The sequence below is a fragment of the Dipodomys merriami genome, unplaced genomic scaffold, assembly GCF_024711535.1.
Source record: "Dipodomys merriami isolate MVZ:Mamm:240054 unplaced genomic scaffold, mDipMer1.0.p SCAF_287, whole genome shotgun sequence".
Taxonomy (NCBI): Eukaryota; Metazoa; Chordata; class Mammalia; order Rodentia; family Heteromyidae; genus Dipodomys; species Dipodomys merriami.
In genome coordinates, this window is record NW_027204348.1 from 1,172,872 (window position 1) to 1,199,096 (window position 26,225).

General features: G+C 38.2%; 2 long non-coding RNA genes across 2 annotated transcripts in view; both read right to left on the bottom strand.

Moving 5' to 3' along the window:
* Positions 1 to 9,438: 9,438 nt before the first annotated feature.
* Positions 9,439 to 26,225, bottom strand: part of LOC138838664 (uncharacterized) — a 50,766-nt gene continuing 33,979 nt past the window's right edge. The window contains exons 2-3 of the long non-coding RNA XR_011375703.1: positions 10,151 to 10,421; positions 9,439 to 9,502 (exon numbers count right to left, since the gene is read on the bottom strand). This is a non-coding gene — a long non-coding RNA (uncharacterized lncRNA). The remainder of the gene's footprint in view (positions 9,503 to 10,150; positions 10,422 to 26,225) is intronic.
* Positions 11,388 to 19,492, bottom strand: LOC138838665 (uncharacterized). Its single transcript, XR_011375704.1, has 2 exons — positions 19,263 to 19,492; positions 11,388 to 11,530 (listed from the first exon to the last, which is right to left on the bottom strand). It is a non-coding gene; the product is annotated as an uncharacterized lncRNA (long non-coding RNA).

Sequence of the window (26,225 nt, forward strand, 5' to 3'; positions counted from 1 at the left end):
TGGCTGCATAGGGTCTGCATGACCTGGGGCAGACCTAACAACAAATACAGGTAGTACTTCTGACATATGACTCCTGACTCCAAACAATTCATTCTCAGTCATGTTCTTCCTTCCTTTCTTTCTTTCTCTTTCTTTCTTTCTTTCTTTCTTTCTTTCTTTCTTTCTTTCTTTCTTTCTTTCTTTCTTTCTTTCTTTCTTTCTCTCTCTCTTTCTCTCTCTCTTTCTTTCTCTCTTTCTTTCTCTCTTTCTTTCTCTCTTTCTTTCTCTCTTTCTTTCTCTCTTTCTTTCTCTTTCTTTCTTTCTTTCTTTCTTTCTTTCTTTCTTTCTTTCTTTCTTTCTTTCTTTCTTTCTTTCTTTCTTTCTTTCTTTCTTTCTTTCTTCCTTCCTTCCTTTCTTCCTTCCTTCCTTCCTGCCTTCCTGCCTTTCTTTTCTCCCTCCCCTCTCTCTTTTTTGTTTTATTGGTTGGTCGTAGGGTTTGATCTCTGGGCTTGGGCAATGTCCCTCAGCTCTTGAGCTCAAGTCGAGTGCTCTACCGCTTGAGCCACAGCGCCACTTCTGGTTTTTGAGTGGTTTTTTGAAGATAAGGGTTTCACGGACTTTCCTGCCCAGGCTGGCTTTGAACTGCAATCTTCAGATCTCAGCGTACTGAGTAGCTAGGATTACAGGTGTGATCCACCAGCGCCCAGCTCTTTCTCTCTCTATCTCTCCTCTCTTTCACTCACCCTCCCTCTCTCCCCTACCTCAACGTTCTCAACTCTCAAATAATGAACACTTGCTGAGTTGAACTCACAGGCTGGGAGAGAAGCTCAATTGGCATATGTGAAATTTATTTAATGTTTCCTTCTACTTCTACCACAGGTCACTGGAATTAAATAATGAACACTCAGCAGCATGGCTTCTCAAGCCGTTTGGAGGAGGAAAGCAAGCATGCTCACTTCATTCTGTGAGGTTCACCCTGGGAAGGTGGGGCAGACTCCTCCCTCCTCTTGCTAAATCTCAGCCCAGATTCTGCATCCATAGAGGTGACTGCCTCCAAGAGTCCCAGTTACTCAAGTGAAACAGTTACAAGGCAGAGACTTAGCTTCTTGTGGTGCTGAGATTAATGGCAGCATGATTCAACATGACCCACTAGTTTTTTGAGATTGGGACTCCTTAAATTTTTGATTAGGCTATGTTCAAATTGTGATCTATTTATTTCTGATTGCTAACCATGATTATAGATGTGAACCAGCACATCAGACCATTCAAAGTTCTTTATGCCACATGGAAGACATGAAGTTTATTTTACCAAATGACATACAACTAGACAGACAGCAAAAGTAAGTCCTTAATTCTGGTCAAGATGTGTTGTTAATGTGAAACAAAATTACTTAGCAAAATATCTGACTACTGCGATTATACTTTCAAACTTACCCTACACTTTAATATCAAATCACTTATATTTAGCCAATGATTCCCTCAAATTACCTGTAATCATTTATGTCTGGCCTATCTTCTAGAAGTAGGGAGAACATGAGCTCACACAATTAACTAAAGTGGTAGAATTTGAGAGGATCACAGTTCTGAATAGGTCTAGGAAGGAAAGTATCAGCCATATAAACCTACTAGGTAGGGATATTGGAATGCAATCCTGATCCCTGCTTTTTGGGCTGGGTGCAAAAATTGCTACTCTATGCGTAAAGTAACTTAAACTAGAAAGGAGTGGTGGAGTGACTCCAGTGGTGGAATACTTATCTAGCAAACAACATCAAAACTCAAATCAACTTCCTAAAGATAAAATAAGACAAGGAAAGAAAGAACAACTCATACTGAGCTTGTGTTCATTGTAAAGATTTACACTAAATCATTGTAGTTATAAATGCCATCATTTATTTCTAGGAGCACACACATTTTGTGTGAAGACTAAATGAAAAATTAACACCATATATATAAAGCTTTGGTAGAACACAGGTCTAGCTTACAATGGTGAACACTTAAGTTTGCATGTGCAGTGGTGTTGCAGGGTTGTTAAGGTTTATGGAAGTCCATCTTTTTGATGGACTTGACATGATGAAATTACCTAAACATACATAACCATACAGTTCACTGGACAGATACAGCTGATATATATATATATATATATATATATATATATATATATATATATATATATATATATATATATTGCACACACATGTATGCATTTATATATTAAGTGACAGGTAAATAAAAATTAAAAAAATATAATGAATAAATTTAGTGAACAGATAACTTTTCCAAAGTATTACTTTACCTGAACCAGTTCATTTCATAAAGTCTACAATGCTATATCACACTTTCATGGCTGCTGATCCCCTTCAGATTTTTTATGAAATTGTTTTTTCTTTGTTTTACAAGTGAAAAGCCTGCCAATAAATATACTTTCATGACATTCCTTTCTTTAGAAAATATAAAGCACCTTGTGTGATCTGGCTCTTTATGTATCATCAATATAACTTTTTTATAATTTCAAGTACATATTGTCTAAGATCTCACTCATTCTCTTCCAATAGTACCTATGGGAAGGAGAAAATGAAGGATTATTCTGTTACTTTGGCAGTTTCTGTTATTAATAACTGCAATAAATATGAAAATGAAACTCTGAAATTACTTAGAGAGGTAACTTGAAAGTTAAATTTCTACACACTTATGTTACTCCCTCAACTAAAACACAGAACTTAAAATAAGTAACATTTTTAGCTGGGTGCCAGTGGCTCATGCCTGGAATCCTAGCTACTCAGCAGGTGAGATCTGAGGATAGTAATTCAAAGCTAGCCCTGGCAGGAAATCCATGACACTCTTACTTCAAATTAACCACCAGAAAACCAGAAGTAGCACTGTAGCTCAAGTGGTAACATGCTAGCCTTGATCTGAAGAGCCAGGGACAGCGCCCAGACCCAGAATTCAAGCCCCTTGACCAAGAAAATTAAAAAGGTAAAAAGGGGGAAAAATAATATTTTAACGCTAATGTGCATATATACACAAAATTTGTCTAGAAATAAAACTATAACAGCCCCTGGACTGGCAAAAAAAGAGATTAAAGTGAAATTGCCTTCAATAATTCATTTAGACAATCTAAACTGAGGGCAGGCTACTGGAACTCACATCACTAATTGAAGAGGTAGAATTTGAGAGGATCACAGATCAGAATCAGTGTGCAAGGAAAGTAATAAGAGTCTCATATCATCCTAAAGGTTCGCATGTTGGAATGCATTTGTGATCTCCGCTACTTGGCAGACAGAGGTGAGGAACTTAGCCTGTGTTCAGCCCTCAGCAAAATGGATAACCTATGAACAAAGTAAATAAATCAAAAAAGGATTATTCTAATGGTAGAATACTTGTTCAGCAAACAAAATATTTAAATTCATACTCATTTCCTAAAAGAGGAAAGAAAAGGGAAGAAAGAAAGAAAGAAAGAAAGAAAGAAAGAAAGAAAGAAAGAAAGAAAGAAAGAAAGAAAGAAAGAAAGAAAGAAAGAAAAGAAAAGAAAAGAAAAGAAAGATAGAGAGGAAGAAAGAAAGGGAGGAAGAAAGAAAGGGAGGAAGAATGAAAGGGAAAAGGAGAGGTATAAAGAAAAACCTCATCATGCGTTAGATGTTAACAATGACCCTAAATCATTTTAGCTATAAATGCCTTCATTTATTTCTGTGCAGAGACATTTTGTATCAAGCCTGAAAAAAACCATAGCATACCGCATACAAAACTTGGGTTAAATACAGGTCTGCCCTACACTGTTGGACCAATAGGAATGTATGTCTAGTGCTGTTGCAGGTATGTTAAGGTGTGTGGGAGTTTATCATCCTGATGATCTTGCAATGATGAAATTGACTAACTACACAATTACCTTGACAGATCCCTGCTGAGACCTATATTATGTCACAGGTTAAAAAGGAACAATATATACAATGAAATATATTGAACAACCAGGCATTGTGTCCAAAATTATTTTTACCTGATTAAGTGTATTTTTATATTCTATATCACATGTACAAGTTTCTCATTCCCTTCTGTCTCATTATGTTGTCTTTCCTTGGTTTTGTTTTGTTTTCAGAACCGTGGTATAGGAGGGCATTTCTTATATTTTTGTCTTCTAGTCTTCATAATGTCTTCAGTTAAATATGCTTAAGTTCCTTTCATTAGAAAATTTAAACCACATTGGGTAGGGTCTTTTTCATGATTTTGTTATGATCTCAAATACGTTTTTATTTCTGGCATTCTACCTGTATAATCTCACTTCAATCTTTTCCAAAGGGCACTTTAGTGGAAGTAGGAAATTCAAAGGGGATTCTGGTAGAGAATTTCTGTTACTAAAAACTCTGGTACATAGTAAAGTAAATAAGTTCAAAATTATTCATTAGAGAGATGATTTGAAAGTCATCTTTTTACATCTTAATACTATTTCCTCAACCAAACCAGAGGATTTAAAATAACTTATATTTATAAGTTAATGGACACAAATGTGGATGAAAATTCTAGAAATAAAATGATCACTCATGAAACCTTACTGATACTACAAGGAATGCTTTCCAGTTAGAGGAATCATCTTCACACATTTTCACACAATGTGAATCTGCCTGTTAACAGAACCCCAAAATAGACTAAGGCATCTAATAGCTATCTAATTTTTGTTGTCTTTTGTCAATACTGCTTTCTTACCATATTGACTAGTATGAATTCTGTGACCATTATAAAATCACATTTGTAATAAAAGTTCCTAAGTAGGAACTTCAAGGATGAGGTGGTGTGGGGTTTCTGGTGGAGCCCTGTCTGGTTCAAGGGAGGAGTTGGTATTGGCACAGCCTCTGTGGTAAAGCAGGGCGGGGCTTTGAGGGTGAAAGCCAGTCTGTGTAAGGCTTTGAGACAGCAGGGAGGGGACAGGAAAGACTAGACTTGTTAGGAGCAGGGTCTCTTGTGGAGTAGGTGGGACTTTAGGATGGGTTTCCAGTGGAAGAAGGCAAGGTCACTGGGGAAGAGGCTGTTTGGGGCAGAGCTTTGAAAAGGAAGAACAAGGCTACAGAGGAGGAGGTTACTTAGAGGAGGGGTTGTGGTGTAGCACTGTGAGCCCTGGTGGGATATGTAGGGTGAGGTTTCCCGTAAGGCAGGGAAGATAATGAAGGCAAGAGGCTGACAAAAGGTGGGGATTCTGTTGCAGGAATGCAGAGCTATGAGGGAGAGGCTTTTCAAGGTCTGTGAGCGGGCAGAGTGGTGCTAGAAAGAAGTGGACTAGTAAGGGGCGGGCCTTTGGGAAGTGTGTTAGGGTGGAGGTGGGGTTTCTGGCAGAGCAGGATGTAGTAACAATGTATGGAGGAATTTTTCAGGACCAGAGCTTTGTGAGAGCAGAGATAAGATCCAGTGGACTAGACTAGTTAGGACAGGGTTTCTGGTGTAGCCAGTTACCACTTCGAAAAGAGCAGTAAGTTTGGGTGGGGATTTCAGTGTTGCAACGCAGGACATTAGACTTGGACAGAGTTTCCAGTGGGGCAAGGCAACCTTCAAAAAGGGATTATGAAGGGACAGGTATTTACAGTTGAACCTGGCAAGGCTTCCAGAGGGAGGCCAACAGATGCAGTAGTTTGCAGTGGAGCAATGTGGGTGTCGAGAGATGGGATAGTGTGGTGGGGGTTTTCTAGAGCAGGTCAGGGCTTGGAGCCATGGGGTTAATTGGAAGAGGGACTTTGAGAAGGAGTGAAAGGTCTACAAAGGTGTAGAGTAATTATGGGCATGGTTGAGTAGGGTGTGGCTCTGTGGGTGGAGCCAATAAGGGGAGGATTCATCACGGGAACAATTAAGCCATTGAGAGAGTAGATATGGGAGGTAGAGAGGCCAATGGTGGAGCAGGGCTGGCTTTCCAAGCAGGAGATGGGCTGTGTGAGAAGCTTCTGGTCAACTAAGGCGGGGCTACAAGGGCAGTTATAGAGAAGTGGAGGGTTTTTGGTGTAGCATGAAGGGAATTGTGGGAAGAGGTAGGTTCATGGCTGGGCTTGAAAAGTTCGGCTACTTAGACTAGTTATGGATCGAGTTTCTGATGAAACCAGGAGGGTTCGAGGGAGAAGTTTGGTTGGGAGTGGGGTATGAAATGGACGGGAGGATCTTGGAAGTAATAGAATATGGGAGCAATGGGACTCTGAGGGAATAGAGTAGTTAGGGACAGGGTATCTGGTGGATGAAGTTAGGATTAGAGGGAGGAGCCCAATGTAGGCGGAGTTCTTGTTACAGCAAGGTGGATCTTAGGAGGAGATATGGATGTGGCTTGGTTTCTGGTGGTGCAGAGCACGGATTCCAGGAAAGGGTGGAGTGGAAGAAGGATTTCCCTGTAGCAGAGGAGGACTTTCAGGAAGGATTCTGGTTGCAGTCAGGCCTTTGAAAGTTTATAGAAGGACTACCAGGGGGTAGGTTAGTTAAGGTTTGGCTTTTTAAGGACCAGGCTGACTGGAATTAGGTTTCCAGTGGATCCAGTCAAGTTTTATGGGAAGGGGAGATAGGAAAGGGACAAGACTTAGTGAAGAGTGGGGCTACAGAAAAATAAACAATTACTCTAATAGGAACACCATTTTCAGTCAGTGTAGAATTATATTACTTTTATGTATGCGAGAGATATTGGAGAAAGTAAGCAAGTAATAATTCCTTCCTATTGAATTTTTTTTAAATTCCTGTTGAGTGAAAATAAAACCACAGGTCACATCAGGCTCAGAGGCCCACAGTAGACTAAGAATATGAAGCACTGGACTTTATTCCCCAGCACAACCTTTAAGGACTACAAAAAAATTTAAAATATCTCACTTGGTCATAATGGACACTCTATTATCTTAAAATTGTGAATGAATAGAACTTTTACTCTGACCGTTTTAGAAATCCTAAAACTAAGTAAGTGATAATGTTTTAACTTTATATAATATGGGAAGTATATTAAAATAATTAGGAAAATATAAAATTGTACACAGAATATTTGTTGCCCAGCATCAATTTTAATCTAAAAGAATTTAAAACCAGAAAATTGCCATATAGTGAGATTGCAGCATGGTTTCTTTTCATTCATCAAAATGATGACTTAAGGAATGTGTCTTCATCATTGGATGCATCGATATTAAAACATATTTAAAAATGTGAAGCACTATACAGACCCTGAAGAAACTCAGAGGGATCTGTGCAATGAGGTTGGAATAAAATTAATGAATAGTTACAGTAAGAATTGATCTTCACTAGGCACATAAATATTTTCCAGAAGAAAAGACTACATTGAAAAATAAACAAAACAGTGAAAAGGAAGCAGGCAGGCAGACCTTGAAATACACATTATCCATTGAAGAATATCTATTGAAGCATGATTGCAATAATCTTTTACCTAAGTTACAGTACTGATCTATGTTCTTCCCTAATGCCAAATAACAAAGCCATGAAAATGCAGTAATAATTTTCAAGACATTAGACTTTACAGAAGGAATTCAATGAATGTATTTCTAGAAAGTAAAGATAGATGTCTGAGATAAACAGTAAAGCAAATATCCCCAATTCTTAGCCCTTCGAGGTCAGAGGGGTACAAGCCGAAGCACAAGGAGAATGGACAGAAGTACAGTAATGCATACCAGTAGTTCCCAAGATGCAATGATGAATATAAGAGGGGAGAAAATCAACATGACCATCACAGGACTTAGCACTGGAGAATAGAGAAAAGAACAGTGAAAATCCATGGAGAATCACAAAGAATGACCTTGCATATTTGACAGAAGTGTGCATTGCATGGCATTGAGGTCTAAAATATGTGTAGGTATTATAGGAAACTATTTGTGCTCATATGGTGCCTCAAGTAGTGATAAACTTATGATTTACAGGACACTGAGTAATAATAAAGGTCCTGCTTCAGTAGTGTAGAGTTAAACCTTGATAAATTCTGTTTTTAAATACCTAACACCCTATCAAACCAAGACAAGAAGATTCAAATTATATATAAGTGACTTGACTGCAACAATAGAGTTCAAAAAATCAAATCACATAATATGGATGCAAAAGGATTACATTATTAAGGTAATCTTTAAACAACACACAATTTTATGTGAATAGTCCTGATTATAAATGATTTGTTTTCCATACAGATTTTGGATGCACAAAAACAAAACAAAACAAAACGAAGAAATGACACTTGTCAATAGAGCTAGATGCCAGTATCTCATCTCATGAGGCTGAGATTGTAAGACCATGGTTCACAGATGGATGGGGTAGCAATCCACGAGACATTTATGTTCAATTGTTCAATCAAACACATAGTGAAACCTTGGTTAAAATAGTACAGATTCAGTCAGTCATGAGTGAAAAAAAACAAGCAAGATTTTGAGGCTCTGAGTCAGTTTCATTACTGCACACACGCGTGCACACACACACACACACACACACACACACACACACACACACACACACACAGCGAATATTAAGAGTGTAAAAAATGAACCTATCTGCCAGGACTATCCTAAGCATATATTAATTAATAAAAATGAGGGAAACCATAGAGCCTATGTTTCTTTGAGTCTGGCTTCCTTCACACAATGATTTTTTTTTCCAAGTCTTTCCATTTTCTTAAGAAAGGGGCTATGTCATTCTTTCTCACAGAAGCATGAAATTCCATTGTGTATATATTCCACATTTTCCTGATCCATTCATCTACTGAGGGGCATTTGGACTGGTTCCATGTCTTAGATATGGTAATAATGGTGCCAAAAACATACTTGTGCTGGTAGTTTTAGTTTTTTATTTTTTGGAGTCCGGTCGTCTGTCTTGAACTATGGACATGGACGCTGTCCTTCAGCTCTTCAGCTCAAGTTTAGCACTCTACCACTTGAGCCACAGCGCCACTTCCAGGTTTTTTTCTTTTTGCTTATGTGGTATTGAAGAATTGAACCCAGGGACTCTTGCATGCAAACACTAACACTGAGCCACCTTCCCAGCCTGAGAGAAGATATTTTAACTTATTTTCTACATGTAAATTAATATTAAGCAAAGCTAATTAAAATAATTACTTATTTACTCTTCAGAGGATGAGTATATTACACTTGGATATCTTTGAGGAAAAGACTTTAGACTCATTACAACTGATGCCTTGCATTGAAATTACAGGCTAAACTTTCTTCTTCATTAAACAAAAGCTTCAGTTCTTTCGTATTAGAATTATAAAATCATAATACCTGAATGTTGATTTGTTTTCCTTTGCTATTTTCAATTCTATTTTTCATCCATTAGCTATCTAGAGATAATTTCGACAAATGCCCATGAATGGGATTGCTGGCTCTAGAGCTATGTACATTTGACCATACAAAATGATGCTAATTGAAATGGACTCCAAGACATGGAAACAACAATTACTTTTTTTTTCAGATATCAACCTTGATGTCGGTAAAGAAGTGTAACTAGATGTTATTTTATTTCATTTGTTTTTGATTTATCTCTGGACATCTCTGTCTTGATTCTGGTACCTTCCATCTTGTATATACATTATCTGATTTGGAGAAGGAAAGGGAAATAACATAATGATGAAAGAAGTGACCCATTGCAACAATGATATTCACAAGATAATATACCGGCAATGAACTTTACAACTTTGGGGTGGGGGGTATGGTTGAGGGTGGGAAAGGATAGGAGAACAACAATGGAGTGGGTAACAATACTCATCAAGGAATGTACCTTACTCATGTAACTGTAACCACTCTGTACAGTACCTTTAAATAAAATAAAATTTAAAAAAGTGACCCTACCCTAGAAAAAAATATCCCTTTCAAAATAACCTATCTGTAATAGTACTTGTGAGGGATTCTAGAGTCAAACTGTTATACCTGGAAAGGGATATATTGGGAAGCCATCTCAAACAGCAATCAAAAGGCTGAGAGCTGTGCTGTGGAAAGGTCAAACAGTTAAGGGAAGACAGGGGTATGGGTTATTACCTCAAAAGTATTTAAGTTAGAGCTGTTGGACACTAAAAGTTTAAGACTTTGGAAACAAGATGGATGTCTGTGCTATGGTTGTAATGATTATTGCTCCATTCTGCTAATTAAAAATAAGGGATTCAATTATCACTATGTATACAAACAATACCTCAGTTAATAGTTGTAACCACAAACTAGATTGATGCCTCAGTTTGTGGACATACCTGTAGCCACTCATTACCCCACCCCTATAGTAGAATGAATATAAAGCATTTTAAACAGGATTTGGGGATCCAGAAGCTGGCAATGAGGCTTTGGGTCCTCTGGTGTCTTCTTTCCTATTACTTCCTGTGATTTCTCAGTTCTTTGGCCAGGTATCCCATCATCTTTGCTGTTTCATGGTTGTGGTGAATGACAGTACTGATATTCGGAACACCTCAAAACAAACTATGGAAAACACTTCCTCAGAGAAGATTCACAAATGTATAGGAGCACCTGGAAAGAAACCAAACATCAGCAGTCATTCTGTGATCCTCTAACAAGAAAGTGTAATTCAGGTGTATCTTTGCTTCGGATATATATAAGAGATGGACAATTGTCCCTTTTGTACATTTGGTATTTGGTATTGCATAAATTTTCAGAAACACATATACATTGTGAAATAATGTTATTTATTTCATAGGTCACAAACCTTGTCACTGGAGTGATGACCCAATTGTCTTATCTCAGTTGCCTGATTCAGACTTAGATGAGTTTGAATTGCATAATTGTGAACATTTTTCCATGAAACTTTACAACACAGAATGAAGTTTGAAGGTCAGGTCACTCCATACCTCTAAAGATTTTACATATATTACAGTAATACACACCTAAACTGCTCAGCACTCACAGCACATTGGTGTGTTATAATTGTCTTCAGATCAGAAATATTCTAGAGTTTAAAGTAGAATGACGGGCTGTACATTTTCAACGGAAGAGTGATGATCACCCCCTGCAATTATTCTTAGTGGAAAATCCTTCCTATACATTTTACTGACTTATCTTCTACTCTGTGCTTTACCATTATCAGGGAGGGTCACACTGTATAGAGCTACAATACTGCAGCAACCTTAGCTGTCTTTGAATTTTACCTCTAATCTTAATACCAAGGTCAACTTCGCAACTCTAATCACATCATTAGTGGACACCTGAACTTTCCAAGCTTGGTTAAAAATTCAGCTATCATTGCTCATTGCCAGTGTTAAAGATCTCACTCTATTAGATTTATTGTGTTTCTTCTTGTATTTCCAACACTGCCTTAGATGTTGGTTTTTGATATAGAGCTTTTAGTTTGCATTTGATTTATGGAAGTGTTAGTAATGTCAGTTGAACTGCATATATTATAATGTAAGAAATTTGATGTTTTGACATATGAATTTAATTTTCGCAATTGAGGAAGTCAATGCACATCACTAACAAAAGTTTCTTTATATGTACTGGTATTGCTTTATTGTGAACTTCCTAAAAGCCAGTCATAGGAGCACATGTCCTAATCCCATCACTTCTGTCACTGAGACAAGGCTTGAAATGTCCAGACGACTTGGCACTTCATAGTGAGAAAGTTTCTACAATGAAGGGTGAGATAATAGAAAAAAGAGCAAATGAATCTTCCAACTGTTTTGTTACATGTTCTTTACACTTAGCCATTAAGACACCATAATAGTATTTTTATAACTTCTTACCTACTTTTTTCCTGTTCTGAGATGTTTTATTTATGGATCTCTAAGAAATCATATAAGAATCATAAAATAAATCTATAAATCATATAAGAAATCTTAAAAAAATATTTTGTTATGGATTTATAACCTAAAAGGAATAATTGCAGGAAAGTATTAAGCACATAAAATGTAATGCACACCTAAAATTGTCTCTTTATTTAAAACTTCAGCAGTTGTAGTTTATTTATTCTAATAACAAAGATTATAATCTAAGTTACAATAGTATTCCAAATGGAACACAGAATTAGAAAAATGAAGGGGAGCACTAAAGAATGCTACTGCTACTACTAATAGTGTAAGAATATAATTTAGACAAAACTCCTTCAGACTAAAAGCCACAGGACAGCCCCAACATTACTTTGTTTCATATGAAGACAAGACCTTTTTTTGTAAAGATAAGTTTTCACAGATATTAACATCAGTTGGGTATATATTTCTTAAGGCTTTCAGGAAGGATGCTCTGACAATGCTGATGGAAGCTGACTTCTTTTGGACCTACTACACAATGTGCAGACCCCATTCCAAGCACTGCACCTGCATTAGGGTCATTTTCATGCTCAAGATAGTTCTTCCAGTTAGGAAATGAATTAAGTATTTTATTAAAAAAAGAAGTAGACAACAAGGCCAAACAAATTTCCCAAGTACCCAATACGGATAAGCTGTAGAACCATAATTCAAATCCAGGTTTCCACCAGGCATATCTGAGGATATTCTGTAAGTTTCACATTCATTACCTTTCAAGATGTATGGAGCAGATGAACCCACATTATCTTCCTAATTATGGTTAAAATGGCAATAACATTGCTACAGAATGTACATAGTTTTAAATTAAAAGGGTGTGGGTAATGACATTGTAGGTGATCTTTATACCAAATAAAGACTGAACCAAAAAGAAAAGTAAGGGGCTGGGAAGGTGGCTCAGTGATAGAGCGCTTGCCTTGAATGCATGAGGTCCTGGGATCAATTCCTCGGTACCACATAAGCAAAAAGAAAAAAGTTGAAAGTTGTACTGTGGCTCAAGTGGTAGAGCACTATCCTGGAGCTGAAGAGCTGAGGGACAGCACCCATGCCCAGAGTTCAGGCCCCACGACCGGACCCCCCCCCCCCCGAAAAAAAATTAAAGAACCTAGGCCGCAAATTTTAGTCATAGTACTAGCACTCATATACCATATATACATATATATACATACATATATATATATATATATATATATATATATATACACATATATATGCTTCCTAAAATATACAGTGAGTTAATTTTTTGAAACCTGGTCATAGATTAAATATGAGGTGTGAAAAAGTATGTAAGTCTGAAATGACTCCAAGGTATTTTGAGAAGACAGCTGGAAGAGTTATCACTTAATCAAATAGTAATTGGGGATTGGTTTGTAGATAGAGATCAAAGCTCACTTTGGGATATTTTGAGTTTGTTAAAATCAGTAGTTAGGAGTTGTCAGTAGACAGGATGCTATTAAGGACTTGAATTAAAGTAAACAGAGATGGAGAAAAAAATGCAGAAATAATACTGTACTCAGTGGTAAAAAATATGAGAAGGAATATTACAGAGCTAAGCCCCGGGATACACAAATATGTAAAACATGACAAATGAAGAAAAACAGTAATAAGTATGTAATGCAGACTTATATTGGTAGGTATTTTTAATGTTTAAGGGCTATGAAGTGATTGTGTGATGACCTAAAATTTAAGAAATTCGTAAGTTCAACTATCCTTTGGGCCAACCATAGCTAATAGGTTAAGTAAAACGGGGCCACAATAGTGTGTCTTCATTTACCAAAGTGAAAGTAGGCCAATATTTGGAAAGCCACTTTTTGGACATGTGGTTGGAGTGGCAATTACTGCAGTTTGTTCAACTGTCAGTAGAAAGCAACAGGTTTAGCACAATGATAGAAATCTTTCAGGGATCTGGTAGATTTTCCCTCTGTCTTCAATTTCCCTTTTATTCTGAGAGCTAAAATATCACTATTGGAAGCCTGTCCAAATTGTGCCTTTGGCAAGTTAACAGATAGTCAGTCTATCACATGCCCAAATAAAAGAGAATTGGAACAGGTTTACATTGAGCACTCACAGTAGACAGGTCTCTGGACTTTCTCAGGAAAAGCCTTCTGCCATTGTGGGATGGATAGGGCTGGATAATATGCAAAATAGACACCATAGATTGAAAGTATTCTGCTAAGTTAACACTTGAGTTATCGGAAGTTTTAACTGCATTGTATTGACTTTAATGAATCAGTTAATCAGATTCTTCATGCCATATGATTTTACTAGACTGTAAAATTCATGCTTATCGCATTTCCTTTGTATAACGTATAGTATGTTTTGAAATTTAGTATAAAACATTTGTCTTTTCATTTATTTATTTTTAATATGTATTACTCTAGTTTTCATGAGTAGGGAAATGCCCTGGAACTTTGTAATTTGATGTCATATGTAATTTATTTTTTTTTAATTCTTATTTATTGTCTATTGCAGCCCCCGGCTATATGTAATTTAAACTGTAGTTTTTTTCAAGTGTATCATCCTACGCTGAAGTATTTTTCTTACAAGCTTTCTAATAAATATGTAGTCTATTCAATTTTGAAAAGTACTGCTGTACCTTCCACTTATTTGTGGCATTTCTGAAATCCAAGTTCCTCTGTTTGTCAGGGTTGATACTTTTGCTTGTAACAGTTTTGTTATTGAATACATAGCATCTGACTACTTAGGGAACAAAGGATGTGAAGTTACAGTATCCCAATAAAGAACTTCCAGGACAATTCAAGGGCAAATCATGTACTCTCTATGTAGGTGAATAGGAGCATAGAAAAGAAAGTCTTATACATAAAAGTGACTGGGAGTGTGTGCACATAGGTATTCACTTATTTATCTGTTGTTATAGTTTTACATATTCAATATTATTCATTATATATATATACATATATGATCACAATTTCCAAAATCCAGAGAACCACATCCATGGTCATTGCTTTCCTATGTTGCTCTTTGGGTAATAAGAATGAAACCTGGTATTGTCCTGTGGTAGAGAAATAACTCAGATTCAAACATTTTTCTTTCAATAGGTTGCCTGTTCCTACATCTAAAATGAGGAAGTCTGTTAATACATAATACATGTTATAATCTATTTAATATATTTATACAATGTATAATATATTCTATATTATAATATATATTATATATAATAACTGAGTTCATAAGGAAAAATACAACAAACATACCTAGGTCCATACTTTCCCAGCCATGATTAGGTTCAGTAGAGTTAGGTGCATTACATCTCAACAGGAAAAGTCTACTAAAGTTTTGATGACCTTGAGTTAGATAAGGAGAATTTCTGTAAAAAGAGCCTCTCTTCAATTATGAGAAAAGATAAGTTTGGAAGGATTTTTGTTTTATTTTTTTTTTGTTTTTATTTAGGCCGGACAAGAAGCCTGAACTCTGGGCCTGAGCACTGTCCATCACCTCTTCAATTCAAGGCTAGTTCCCTACCACTCAAGCCATAACAGCACTTCTGGATTTTTTTTGCTTATGTGGCACTGAAGAATCGAACCCTAGGCATTGTCCCTGAGCTCAAGGCTCGTGCTCTACCACTTGAACCACAGCACCACTTCTGGCTTTTTCTGCCTGGGATTGCTTTGAATCATAATACTCAGATCTCAGCCTCCCGGGTAGCTAGGATTACAGGTGTGAGCCACCAGTGTCCAGCACTTTCCTCTCTTTTAGATGTTATTCTAAAAGCCTCCTATCCAAGGTCACTCCTAAGATAATAAATGGACCTTTGTCAATAGTTCCTTCATACTCTGATCTCCTGTTATGGCTATGGTGTGTCTTTTCCATTGTATCCTGAACATCCTTCACAGTTCTCTTCCTAATCCATGATTCTAGATATATTACTAATAATTACCTAAATTTTGTGGCTATAAACCCTAAATCACTCAACTATTAATTTAATTAATTTTTTTTTCAATATGATCGAGGTTCTGTACAAATCTGAGCTTATATTCACCTCTTGCATCTACCTCTAGGCATGAGCAGAGCCTGGGCCTAATCTGCTTTAAATGCAAGAGGTTAGCCAAAGAACAGCCTACAGTATTCCTGCCTAGGAGTCAGTACAGGTAGTTGAGTGCCTGAAAGAAGCAATGCATTCCTAACATGAGAAGGGGTGAGAGAGACAACAGCCTACAGAGCAAACTGGCAGTCACAGCATTTAAAAACTTCTCCTTTGGGGAAACTGACTTCCTGCAAAGTGGCAGTGAGATAACTTTAATTTTCTTATATGAAGGAAGTTGTCATGTCTCACTACATAACTCCCTTGTAATCAAAGAGAGGGTCATTCTTTTGTTTCCACCTTAGGCCAAGTCTCAGTTTATGTCAGACTTTGCTCAGACTCTATTCCTACCAGAAGGTTCCTGATGAGGAGGAAAGTGTGATCTCTTGGCTTCTGACTGGCCCTTTGGGACCTGAGGCCAGTTTTAGTTTTCAACCTGTTCTTTCTGACAATGGGAAAGCTCATTCTCTTCATTGTGCCCTAGTATCGAATCTCTTCAGAGTAAGTCAAGGAATGACAGATTCTTTCTGAGTGAGTGAGTTTCTCCATTTCCAAAGAGGTCAATTAATATCTGATTCTGAGACCCAGGTGAAAGTCCTTTACCAGATCCTCCTAGCTGGAGTGGATGTTAGCTCAGACTCCAAGCCATCCTCATATTTCTCTAGCTCTTTCTCATGAACCAAAAAGTTACAGGAGTTTAGTTCAGAAACAAGGAGAAATGAGAGAAGTAGAAGAACCATTGGCAGGGTGAGGAATTTTGAGATTTTGGGTGAAAAAAAAGGGCTCAGAAAATCTAGGATCAGGGGGCTGGGAAGGTTGCTCAGTGGTAGAGCGCTTGCCTTGCATGCCTGAGGCCCTGGGTTCGATTCCTCAGCACCACATAAGCAAAAAGAAAAAAGCTGAAAGTGGCGCTGTGGCTCAAGTGGTAGAGCGCTAGCTTTGAGCTGAAGAGCTGAGGGACAGTGCCCAGGCCAGAGTTCAGGCCCCAGGACCGCACACCACCCCCCCCCAAAAAAAGAAAATCTAGGATCACTCACATCATTAGGGAATCACATCATAAAATTAGGGAATAAATGTAATAAATTACTACCTAAATTATTAACTCCACTACTCTACATTACAAGTGTTCTGTCAAAAGTTAGCTGTCCTAGCTCTATTTTGATCAGGAAAACAAAGTTCTACTGAGTATCTTTATCCATACCCCAGGTTGTTCTTACTCTCTACTTCTCTGTTACTTTCCTTTGCTGCATTCAATCAATGACACTTGAATGTGTTAGCATCTTCTAATCTATTTGTTATAAAGTAAAACAAATTATGGGGAAATGTATATCTATGGTACACTTTCTTCTATGGCATATTTATTTGATGTTATTAAGTATTATTTTAATAGTTTCATTGTTAATACTTGAGAAAAATATTTTACTATTAGCAGTAATTAGTTGCACATTTTTTTGATATTTTTCCACATCTGTGTATTTTTTAAGCTTCTAACATCGTCTTTTCCCCCAACTGTTGCCTTCTTAAAATTGCTTCAAATTATAAACTATATATGATGGTCCTCTATGTGTTCATTGATATATTTAAATTTTGATCTAATATGTACATATTATAGGAAATCTTCAACCTATTGTAATTGTTCTGAAAATCAATATGGATGTTCCTCATTAAAGCAAAAACACAATGCCACAAAACTTAGTGAAAGTAGGATTAGGTATATATTCAAAATATTTAGCAATGATACAGTAGAAACATTCACTTCTCATATACCAGAACATGTTTATAGCTATGAACAGCACATTTTCTTCATTCTCTCTTTCTGGTGCATCTAGGTTTATTACACAGGTTGGTTGCTATAGAATATTGCTGCCATGAACATGTATGTTCATGTTGATTTATATTCTTTCAATATGTATCCAATTGCAGTAAAGGTCATCAACATATCTGTCTTTTTGGTATTGTGTAAACTTCCATTAAGATATCCCTATGGTTTGCACTAGTTTACAATGCCACAAAACCAAATATAGTTCCTTATTTATTTACCTCTCCAGCAGTTTATTTATTTGAGTGGTGGTAGCTATTCTGGTGTGTAAGATAGGATCTCAGTGACTTTCCTCTTTATTTTCCTTCGTATTTGCTATGTGGATATGAATCTCAAAAATTTCATTTATTTATTAAACACTTACATTTGTACTTCATTCCTGATTAGTGTCTTTCTTTTTCTTTGGTATTTGATCAATTTTTAAGATTTATAACTTTTGATTTTTTCCCATTACAAATACTCATTTCAGTTAGTAAAAAGATTTTTTTTTTCATTATAGTGGTGCACAATTAACTAAAAACAACAGATTGTACATTTATATCACTGGATGTTTTGTTTGTATTTACAGCCAGGAAATTGTTTCAATAAAGATGCTGAACTTCTTTCATTGATATACTGAAACTATAGTATCTCATATTGGCCTAAATTAATCTCAGAATTAACAGGGAGAGCCTGGGCCACCACAGTCTGGGCTAAGTAAAACCACTAACACAGTATAAACTGCATTTAAAGAGAGCAAAGGGCTTCATAAAAGATCGAAGAAAGGCATCACCTTCATGAAGCAAATGTTGAAGTTCACAAGCAGACCTTAGGAATCTGAATATCAAGAAGATCCAAGGATAAAAGTATTTAGAAGGACAACTTTAGAACTCAAAATTGGGGAGGTGGGACAAACGATAGATACCAAAACTCAGTGCTGAAGGGAAGGAGAATTTTACCTCAAACCTCAGCTGTGTCTGACTCTCTCACACAACACACACAGACACACACACACACACACAGACACACACACACACACAGACACACACACACACACACACACACACACACACACACACACACACACACACACACACACACACACACACACACACACACACACACACCCCTAGTGAGAGATCTTTGCCAAAGCACAGGCATTCTGGACTTAGACACCGAATACTCTGAAACTATCCATTGTGAAGGCCTTTACTGAAAGTACCCATTGTAAGTAGACATTTACTGAAAGTTAGAACTCAGGTTCCTGGAAAAACCGTGAAATGTCACAATAAATTTCTGCCCATAACTCCCCTAGCAATAGCCATCAGCGGATGACAGGAAGTACCTAAAGCTACAGATTATTTTTAATTTTTAATGTTTTTTTTACTTTTTTATTGTGAAAATACTGTACAGAGGAGCTACAGTTACATGGGCAAGATAATGTGTACATTTCTTATCAAGCATTGTAGCCTCCTCCTTTGTTTCCCCCTCCCATCCCTTCCCATTGGCCCCCGCCCCCCATCGAATCCTCCTCCCCCCTTCCCCTCACCAAAGTTGTAAAGTTCATTTTTCTCCATAAGAACTTGTACATCTCATTGTTGCAATGGGTCCAACTGTATCCTTATTTAAATGATTTGTTTTTTTCCCCTTCTCCTCCACAAATTATTGCTTATTGCTTAGCCTGCACTCGATAGCCAATAAGATTGTTATAAAATTACCCAGTTAACAGAAGGGTCGGGGATCTCAACTCTGATCCACTGCAATGGTGACAGTTGTGAGTCCAGGCTCGACCTTGCAATAAATGACTCTAATTTGGTCACATGAGAACTGGCTCCATGGTGGTCTTTGGGGATCCTTATCTAAGCACAAGGCTAGTGTACACAGAGAACCCCAGGGGCAGCTGTATCTGGAACAATGAAGCTTTTTTCCTCTTCTTTTCAGATAATCAATCATGATGTTGCAGTTGGCTCCACAGTTGCTCCACACCTGAGCAGGAGGAAGGAAAGGATGCCTTAGACTGCAGGACGGCCTTGTGTACCCCTGGATTTGTAAGAATGCAGTTTGTGGTCCTCTAGGCAGGGGTGACCAAGCTGAAATGGTGGTAAACTTTGCCTGGAGGGTGGCACCCTGTGAGCCCTGCATGCATGGTGAAGCAGCCTGGAAAGCCCTGTGAACATCTCCGGTATGGCTTCTCAGTGGATTGGAGAAATTGACTCCTGTAGTTGCACATGGCATGAGACAGGAGGAGAGCAGGAATCCAGAAGATGGGAGAGGCACAGAAGCAAATGCACCTCTCCATTGAGACTCCTCGGTCATTCTAAAGAGGTTCACAACCCACACGTGGCGGCCACTGCACAGGTCCCCAGAGGCCCTACTTGTCTGGGGAGCAGTTCCTGGTCCTGATCCAGAGCTGGAACTTCCCAAGTCGCCCTGAGCTTGGCTGGGCTGGAGCGGAGTCTACCAGTCATGCTTCCTCTGCCCTGCTGAGTATAGCCTCCTAGCAGCTGCCCAGGCTACAGCACCCACAACAGACCACCTACTTGGGGCAGGCTGAAGCTGTGCTGACAATTCCTGCCTGGTGCCTGCTTCAAGGCAAGAGCCAGGCCTAGCCCACAGCAGAGCTGGCCCTCACTTCCAAGGGCATCGAGAGAGGCATGACAACCACAGGCCCAGCCTTGCTGCCCTCACTGCCCCTAGAGGTTACCTATAAGTCCCTGCCTTTGTTCTTGAAATTCTTCAGCCATTGGTTGTCTGATTTTTCATTATCTGTTTGGGTGGGACTCGAGACTTCTTCTTCTCCTCACCAAGATAACATGCCCTAGCAAAGCCACCCCAACTACCAATCTACCATATATTATGTGATTTTTTTGTTTCTCTTCTATTTTCTTCCTCCATGGTATAACCTGTTTCCACTGTATTTGAGGTCTGTGAGCTCCAACTTGTATATACAAATTTCTAATGTGGGGAGGGGAAGGGAAATTAAATGCTGAAAGAAGTACACAGTATGACCCGTTGTTACAATGAGATGAACAAGACACTATGTTGAAAATGAACTTTACTAGTTGGGAATGAAAGGTGAGAGTTGGGGCGGTGGGGAGAAAAAGGATGGCAGGGAAAAACAAAAGAGGAGGTAACAATGTTCGTTAGATAATGTACTCACTAACTTACTTATGTAACTCTAATCCCTCTGTCTACCATTTTCACAATTAAAAAAACATGAAAAAAATATCCTGGAGTACATTAAGTTCAAATATCCTAAATGCTCTGTAAACTAAGACCAATTTTAAATGGGAAGTAGGTTCTCAGAAACATTTTTTTGTCAGTGTTGGTGTTGTGCATTATTACCCAAGTGTACATAAATTAACAGAAGGAGAAACAATAGGAATAGGAGAAAGAGAAGTTCTGTGTTTAAGTATAATGGTTCAATAAACTATAGAAGACTCTGCAAATAAGACAACTTTGAAACAATAAAGCCAAGGCCAGTATTTAGACCTATGGGAGTGACATAGAGAAAGCATTACTCCTAAATGGAACATGAAGGATGAGGCCACTCTCTTTCTTCTACTAGCTATAAATCATGGTAGCTAATCATGCAAATTTGTAATAACTAGAATGCAAGAATAATTCTGGTTCCAAGCAAGTCATATATAAGACCATGGACTTAACTGGGGGAAAAATGCCATGTTGAGAGAGCAGAAATTATTCTAGCAATGAACTGGTGGCTAAGATCATATTTCTTTTTATTTCTTTTTATTTTTCTTTTCTTTTTCTTTTGATGGTAGTGGGGCTTGAACTCCATGCCTGGGCACTGTCCCTCTACTCTTCAGCTCAAAGCTTGTGCTCTACCTCTTGAGCCACAGCACTACTTACAGTTTTGTGGTGGTTAATTAAAGATAAGTGCCTAAGAAACTTTCCTACTCATGCTGGATTTGAACTGCAATCCTCAGATCTCAGCCTCCTGATTAGCTAGGATTACAGGTGTGAGCCACTGGCACCCTGCTTAGGATCACATGTAATTCACTTGCAATATATTATCTCCTTTTATTGAATACATTTTAGTGCTGTGGAAGTGAATTGTACCTTCATAGGTTTTCAAAGCCTAATTTTCACAAACTTGCATTTCTTCAAATAGAAATGCTATAAATTTTAGAACAGACATTAAAATAGATATAAAATTCACTTACAGGAATTTTTCCAGCATACATCCTCTATAGTGTGTCTTTTCAAAATTTGATTTTTGGGGATTTTTTCCAGGGTCTCACACATATTTTCAAGTGCACTGTCAATGAACTACAATTCTCTTTCGAAACACGGTTTTTACTTCTCTTTAATGCATTCATAGAAGTGTAATGAATATACAATTCTTTTTTACCTTTACGACTTGAAATCTTGCTTGCTAAAATGATTGCAGTATTATAAAAATCGATCATTATGAGGAGTTTATCAATTTCTCCACAAATGCATTACTTTATTTTGTGTCATCTTTTTATGTTAGGGTCATACTAGTGAGTTTTCTTTGTCTTTTTTCTTAGATACTAAAGAGTAACTTATTTCATATGCTCCTCCTATTGACTTTTAATTTACACATGTTCTTTAAAGAAATATCCTATTCAGGAAAAATTATATGGAATTGGAAGATATAAAAATACTTAAGATTCAGATTGTAGCATTAACAAATATGTTCCCTCTATCTGTTGGATATGTTTCACTTCGGTTATAGTGTCCTTTGAATTATGAGTATAGTTTCCTTTGAATTATGAAATGCTATCACTTGATATAATCCAGTATATTCTTGCCTTTCTTTAGCCACTAATGATTTCCATTAGAAAACTTTACTGATAAAATGTCATGAATTTTTACGTTTATCTCTTATAGGTTTTTACATCTCACATTTAGTTTGATAATCTTTTTTTATTATAAATTTTTGTATAAGGATTGAGGTAGGGCAGGCGCCTGTAGGTCACTCCTGTAATCCTAGCTAGGCAGGAGTCTGAGATCTAAGGACCACGGTTTAAAGCCAGCCTGGGCAGGAAAGTCCATGAGACTCTTACCTCTAATAAACCAATAGAAATCCAGAAGTGGTGCAGTGGCTCAAGTGGTAGGGTGCTCACATTGAGCTGAAGAGCACACGGACAGTGCCTGAGCCCAGAGTTCCAGCCCCATGAGTGACAAAAAAACAAAACAAAAGAAACAAAAAAAAGGATTGAGGTAGTAGTCTAAGATCATTCTGTAAATCCCGAAAGACAATAGTGCCAATACACCCATTTAAGATTCTATTTTTATTTCATAAAGTCATAGGATAGTTTTCAAAATCTATTGACCATACAACTGAGAAATTATTTTTAACAAATCTGTTACATTCTTCTATGTGTCTGCTCTTGTAGTAGAACTATGTTGTCTTCACTACTAAACATGATAAAAAGATTCAAAGCTAGTATGAAGGGTGAAGCTACACCATTTTACAAGATTGTTCTGACTGACCTGTATTCCTTGAATTTACATAGGAGTTTATTGAGCAGGTGGACCAATATTCTACAGAGATATCTAGATGTTTGATAGTCACTCATATTTTGTACCTTCAAAAAACACAAGACCCCAGATATTATATATAGAAAAATGTCTTCAGAGAATACTTGAAACAACTAAAATTAACTGAGGAATTAGTTAAGATTTAGATAACACTGTAGCATAACAAAGCTGAATGATAACAACTTGAGTTGTACAACAGAGGAAAGTGAGAGGAGAAAGAATGATGGACCACATAGGAGCTATATGTGATTGCTATTGTGTTTCAAAAACCAGGAAGACTTCAGAGAAGAAAAGGAGAAAAATAAAGTGTCCTGAGAGAAGTTTCTTTTTAATCCATCTAATAGCTTGTACTAAAATCAGTGGAAATGGGAAAAATTAAAATAGAAATTAAAGCGTTGTATATACATGTTGTAATAGGAATATGATAATTTTCAAAGAAATAAGAGAGAGAATAGTTAAACTCTAAAGGGAAAAGGAATGAAGAGAGAAAAGAAGCAAAGTAAAACCTTTATCAATAACAAACACAAGAGTTTGGAAGTGGAAATATTCTAAATTACAATAAAAATTGCTAGCATGGATAGAATATGGATGACATGTTATCATATATAATTTTGAAAAAGCATACTAGGAATGAAAGTCATGGTTTAAAACACTATTTGGATTATAACTAGACAGTATAGCTCAGTGGTAAACCATTGGCTTTGCATATGTGAAGCAATTGTGTGAACTCCCAAGCATTACAAAGTACACACAAAGCACACACACACAAAAACCACATAAACACACACACACACACACCACATACACACATTTGCAATATTGATATTTGTGGAGAGCTGTGGGAGCCGCGACCAAAGACGGCTGCAAAAGCAACATTGTAGCTAAAATGGCGGGGCCCGCGTGGCGCAGCTCCGACCTAAGATGGCACGGGCTCCCGCCTTCCGTCTTCCCGGTGACGAGTGCTCTCTATAAAAAACAACTCCTTATATGGCTATGACTTGGCTCCTAGTTTGCTTCTGTGTTTGCAGCCCTATCAGTATATGCCACGTGGTGCTTCAGGATTGGCCATCCAGGACGCTTATAACCGGAGCACGGGGGCAGATGGGAAGAAGAAGCAGGAAGAAGCAGGAAGAAGCGGGCAGGAGAGAAGCAGGAGAGAAGAAGCTGTAAACAAGGTCCTGAATAAACCGCCTGAAAGAAGAACCTGTTGTCGCGTCATCCTTGCGGGTCGAGGCGGTCGGGACAAGTGGCGCCCAAGGTAGGGCTCGACAGGATTCAGAACTTTCAGTGGTCAGGGTGGTGCACCGGTAAATTCCCAGGAAAAGGGGGAATCCGCGACAAGAGCAGGGGTAAGTTCCCAGGTAAGAGGGGATCTGCGATAAAAGCGGGAGGGATTTTTTTCTCGTCTCTGTAGATAAAAGAGAGAGCAGAAACCCGGGAAGAAATAAAATACAGGCCTAAAGTGAAAGTAACAAAAAAAACAACTAAGATGGGCACCGCCACGTCACATCAAATTTTTCTGGCCCTGGAAGAGCTGCTATGCTCAAAAGGACTAAAGTTAAAAAAGGATACTTTACGGAGGTTCCTTGAGGAATGCAACATTGTAGCTCCTTAGTTCCTAGTCTCCGGGAGCCTCACAGTAGCCTCATGGGAGAAGTTGGGAGAGGAGTTAGATTTTGCTTATGAACAAGGAGCACTTAAGGGTGGGGAAAGACCAATTTGGAGGTTAGTGAGAAGTTGCCTGGAGGATCAGCACTGCAGCAAGGTAGTGGAGATTGGGCAAGCAGCTTTAGAGAGACTGCAGGAAAAAAGATCAGAGAGAGGCAGTGTTGCTAGTGGCACTGCAAAAAGGCCAAGGTCAAAATTATACCCCGATTTCACAGAGCTCGATTCCCTTGAGGAATCTGACTTCGAGGAGATTCAAGCAATCACAGAACAAATTGAAAGGACAAAGATATCAGATAAAGGAAAAGAAGAGGAAAAGGAGTTAAGGAAAGATAGAGGGTGCTGCTGTGGGAGTTCCAGATGCCCCAGAACACCGACAGTTTCTCCCCCTTATAGTGAAGGTTTCAAGGTCTCGGGCTGGTCCTTCAACCCAGGGGCATGGAGAGAGGCACGAAGTGAGTTACCCCTGACTTTTCCAGTATTTGTGGATGCTAATCAGCAGAGATACCATGAGCCTTTAGATTTCAAGGTGATTAAGTCTCTAGCTGAGTCAGTACATATGTATAGAGTAACTGCATCCTTTACTATTGGACAAGTCGAGGCATTAGAAAGGCATTGTATGACACCCGGACACTGGGCTAGTCTCGTGAAATCCTGCTTGAGCCCTGGACAATACTTGGATTGGAAAGCTTATTTAGTTGAATTTGCAAATGAAGAAGCCGCAGCAAACCAAGCTGCTGGCAATCCTGCTTGGGATAGAGACATGCTTCTAGGTATAGGAAGGTTTGCCAACCAACAGATAGGATATCCAGTAGAAGTATATCAACAGATTAACAAGATAGGGATTAAAGTATGGAAAGCCTTGCCTAATAAAGGAGAAGTAAGTGGGAACTTAACAAAAATCATACAGGGGTCTACTGAACCCTTCTCGGACTATGTAGCAAGGATGGTTGAGGCAGCAGGAAGAATCTTTGGGGACCCTGATGCGGCCATGCCCCTAATTAAACAACTAGTATTTGAGCATGCACTAAAGAGTGCAGGTCTGCCATTACCCCTTACAAAAATCAGGGATTGGAGGCTTGGATGAAAATTTGCAGAGAATTTGGAGGGCCTTTAACCAATGCCAGATTAGCCGCTGCAGTCTTGCAGTTAACACACAAAAAGGGAGGAAGGACAGGGGTGTGCTATCACTGTGGGAAAGATGGACATATGAAGCATAATTGTCCCCATAGAGGAGAGGGAGGTAGCAAGCTCCCAGGACCACAAAAGCAGCCTGGCCTCTGTCCGCGCTGCAAAAAGGGGAAGCATTGGGCAAATGAATGCAGATCCGTTAAGGATATCAATGGCCAACCCCTAGAGCAGACAAAAAACGAGAAGCGGGGCCCTCATCCCCAGGGCCCACAAATATATGGGGCAGTGGAGCAGGAACAATCAAAACTGGAACAGTGGCCGACATTACAGCACCCACAGAACCGCGGAGAGCCACT